This window comes from Ixodes scapularis, unplaced genomic scaffold (assembly GCF_016920785.2).
Source record: "Ixodes scapularis isolate PalLabHiFi unplaced genomic scaffold, ASM1692078v2 ptg000827l_1___fragment_2___debris__unscaffolded, whole genome shotgun sequence".
In the NCBI taxonomy this organism is placed as follows: Eukaryota; Metazoa; Arthropoda; class Arachnida; order Ixodida; family Ixodidae; genus Ixodes; species Ixodes scapularis.
The window spans coordinates 115,585-119,681 of NW_024610046.1; the positions used below are offsets into that span (position 1 = coordinate 115,585).

General features: G+C 52.6%; 1 long non-coding RNA gene across 1 annotated transcript; it reads right to left on the reverse strand.

The window, feature by feature from the left end:
- Positions 1–3,069: 3,069 nt before the first annotated feature.
- On the reverse strand, positions 3,070–3,732 carry LOC121834238. Its single transcript, XR_006077135.1, has 3 exons — positions 3,650–3,732; positions 3,239–3,327; positions 3,070–3,157 (listed from the first exon to the last, which is right to left on the reverse strand). It is a non-coding gene; the product is annotated as an uncharacterized LOC121834238 (long non-coding RNA).
- Between the last annotated feature and the right edge of the window lie 365 nt (positions 3,733–4,097).

The following is a 4,097-nucleotide window of genomic DNA, read 5'->3' on the forward strand; positions in this document are numbered from 1 at the left end:
CCTTCAACTTTGTTATAACGAGGTTTTACTGTATTGGTTATCATTTTGTAATCATGCTGGCCTACTTAGCACTTGCATGATTTAATTAGGCCTGAACTTAGGTGACACATGATCCCGTAATCTCCGTGATTAGGCAACTTATGTGGTCATATAATGTTACGTGATCATGTGCCATATTCAGAAATTTGGCAGTGCTGCTAGTGCTCCCCTGAAAAAGAAAACCGTGGATATAAAACCCCGCTCTTGGAAGCGGCTATGAACTCTTGCCGATGGCAGAGTGGTTAAAGCACCGCGCTCCAAACTGTGGGCACATGGGTTTGAATTCAGTCGAGAGCTACCAATAAATTTAGTTCCAATTTATATTCAATTTAAAGGGGCATTATGTGTAAATGGGAGGAGAAGGCTGAAAGGGGGAGATGGCTGCTGGTCCCTGTGGACGGAACCTAAAGCGATATGACCGACACACTCTGCAATGGCCTCCGGTCGGTGTTGATGCAATGTGATCTCTGCCCAGTGCTCTGAATGTCAACGTGAGGAGATTCATCAAAGCGCGAATAAACGGCGGGAGTAACTATGACTCTCTTGGTGCCCCTTGTTTACGTACCGCCATACCAGGTATGGCACTGCATAGATTGTTGGCACTGGGCACGTCATCGCATCCTGCGTGCGCCGTGGCCTTGCAGCTGCCGCACATGGTCGACTTGAAAGATTGACTAGAACGGTCGTTCATCTTTAAGGGCAAGGTGCTTCGATCTAGGGGTGCTGTATCCAGGTTTTGGGCGAGAGAGTGGCACAAGAGTGCAGACGGTGCTGCCCTGAAGGAGTGCTCACGTGTACCGTCTTCGCAGGTGTGGGTTGGAAAAGGTACACGTCCGATGAATGGAAAGAGGTTCATTGATTTGGTAAAGACGAGGGCAAATGCGCTTCCTCACATGACTAGGACTAAAAGGGGTCGGGACGTCTTGACTCGTCGGGCCGGTTGTGACTCCGCGGAGTCACTGGGACACATTACGCAAAATTGCTTCTGCACGCACAGTGCCAGATTCAAACGACATGATAGTTTAGTGCAGTATGCTCCTGGTCATCTGAAAGAAAAGGGATGGGAGGTGCTGGTACAACCCGAGTGCCACACCGCAACACAGAAATATGTGCCAGACCTCGTTATTGCAGGAGGTAGTCAGATGACTGTGGTTGATACACAGGTGGTGGGTACGTATTCCACCCCAGATGCCGCACATGAGCGGAAAGTGCAAACTATAGTGTTCCAGAGCTTCTGGATATTATTAAAGGGGCCAATAGTGTTGCACCGGTTGTGACTAGTTTGACTATCACATATATATCAAGTGTTTGGTCGCCAAAAAGTGCTGCAGCTCTTACCAATCTTGGGTTTGGTAGACAGGATTTTAAGGTATTCACTATACTTTGCCTTCGGGGGGGGTCAGGTGCTTTCGTCGGCATCAGCAGATGACCTCCGTGGTGCACGGGCGATGAAGCGCCCCGGCGGTTGTGTGTTGCCATGGGGCTATTGGTGGGTCCCTCTCCCTTGGAGAGGATAAGGACTTCCAGACTTCATGCCAAAGATCAGCCTGATGCCTCTGCGAAGGGGTGGGCGAGGAAACGATTTTTGTGCACGAGTCCTACTCGTTAAAAAAAAAAAAAAAAAAAAGCCAAATGCCTTGGGTATTTTGTGGGTAAACAGAAAGTCAGCTTCGTTTCGGCTGCGTTTGGTTAGCGAGCCGAGTTCCCGGCGATCGCGCCTTTGGCCAGGTCCGCACGCCTCCACGACTATTGCGTGCTCCCGGACACCGCCGGGTACCCCCCGCTGCTCTTGGAAGATTCTCAAGTCCGCCAGCGCAGTTTCAGCACCTCTCCAAACGTGTGAGCAGCCGGCCGCTGAGGCTTTCTTCACCCCTTAACAGTCACTCGTTTTTTGGCTGCTGGAGTTAGTGCTAGGCGCTAGTGGACCGCTGGTTCCTACACTAAACATTTTTTTTTTCAGTCTCCGTGCGTCGAACAACGCACAAAAGTCCCTGGTCCCACTGCCATCCTTTTTTTTTCTCGTGGCAGCTCTGCCGGTTTCCAGTTCGAACTTTGCACGCGAACTGGGAGCGCATGCAACTTTGTTTAGTTGCGCCGGCCATCAACAGAGGGCAATACGTTCCACCCGTGGATTTCACCACCTCTGTTAGACTAGCAGCAGAGAAAAGCGTCTTTTCACTTTCCTTTCCTTTCTTTTAGCAACATTTGTAGGTTTTTTGTTCGTAATCAAGCGCAGTTCGGCACTTTGGCGCAATAAACATGGTTTTTGGGTTTTTTTTTTTTTTGTGCTTCGGCATGCAGCCCTGTGGATCGGATCTACGCTTTGGGGCTACGCAGGGCACCACTAGCTGGTTTTCACTACATGTAGTGGCGTAGTCTGCAGGACTAGTATAATCTAGTGCTCTAGGGAACTTTGTACCTTTTGAACAAGTTACTGTGGCCTGTACAGCACAGGCCACATTACCAGGCTCTCCCTCTCGGCCTCACAGCCTACACTTAAATACAAATACCCTGTGTCGCAAGCGGCTGGGGGAATAGTGCTTCATATTTTTTTTTCCTATTTATTTCAGCATGTCAGGGACTCATCCATCACCTAGCGTGTTAGCAAACCTTTGAGAGGCTGTATCCCTCAGAGGAGATTGTCTGCCACCTGTGCGACAAACGACTAACTTCTCGCATCTCTTTGGGGGGCACTACGAACATGTTCATAGTTGTCACTTCGTACGGAGGTGCTTCTATTGCCTCGCCAAAACGTACACCAAGAGCACCTCCATGTCGTCTCATTACACAAGGTGTCGGAAGAAACCATTAGTATCGCCCACTTCAACCGTAGTGACGAACGCCGACTCACACAGTGTGGCCAGCAACGAGCTTCCGCAGGCTTCCACTCCTTCCCCTGCAAGTCACACCGAGGAGAAGGAGCACCCAGAGTTCTCCCGGGACTCCAAGAGGGCAGACATGTCGATGCCCTTCACAACCAGCACCCCTGCTTTGCGTCTCCCACCAGCAGGTGACTGGACCACGGAGGACGTCAGGACTTTGGCGGTCCAAGAATTGTCGATGCCCGCCAAGATGAAGTTTACCAACAAAGAACTCGCCAAGGGGTACGCAGGGGTACCTTGGCAAACCATCAAGGGCATCAGGGGGCGGAAGTTGTACAGGGACTTGCTACAGCAAGAACAGCTGCGGAGCAGGTTACCTCGGCCGGACTCCAGGGTTCCTGCACATGGTGAGCCCCCCACTGCCACTCCAGGGGGACCACTGCCATCAGTGCAAGATTCCTCCGGCCTGCAGACGGACATACCCTCATCACCCCTCACCACGCCAAGACCACAGCGGTGAAGCGAGAAGTCCATACATCATTCTCCAACCCCGGTCACCCCCCGAGATATCCCCCCTACACCGGAGGCAAGGCCCTGGACAGAGAGGGACACTCATGCACTCGTGCTGTGCAAGCTCCAGGCTTCTCTGTGCATGCGTAGTGACGAAGAGCTCGCTGCATTGATGCTAAGAAGAACATGGCAGAGCGTCCGGGACTACCGTCTGATGCCCCAGTGCGCAGAGGCGATGCGCAGGGAGCTCGGCACGCGACGGGGAAAGGATGTCTCACCCTTACTCCGAACTTCATCCCTTTGTGGCCCCTCGCCAGACACCCCGCCAACTGTCATCGTTCCTGGTCCCTTTGCTAAATCCATCATCGCAGCGGTCACACGTACATTGGCACCGCAAACTCTCTTCCACCAGCAGAGTTCAACGCGCGGTGGACCGTCTCGGAACTGACGGCACTGGCCAGGGCAGAGATCACCTGCAAGGACCACCCTCATATGAACCTTGCTTTTGCCAGGGTATTCACCACCCAGTCCTCACAGGGAATCACAGGGCAGCGAAATACACGCCATTACAAGGAGATCCTGGAGACCTTCAAGGCGGCGGCACACAAGCAGCCGGTTCCTATTCAACCGGTCCGCGTTCACGACGCCGGATCTGCCTGGGTGCGTCTGCAGCCCGCACCAGGAACCCCTGTCACCATCGCTCAAGGGTTGCTGGACCCCATCAAG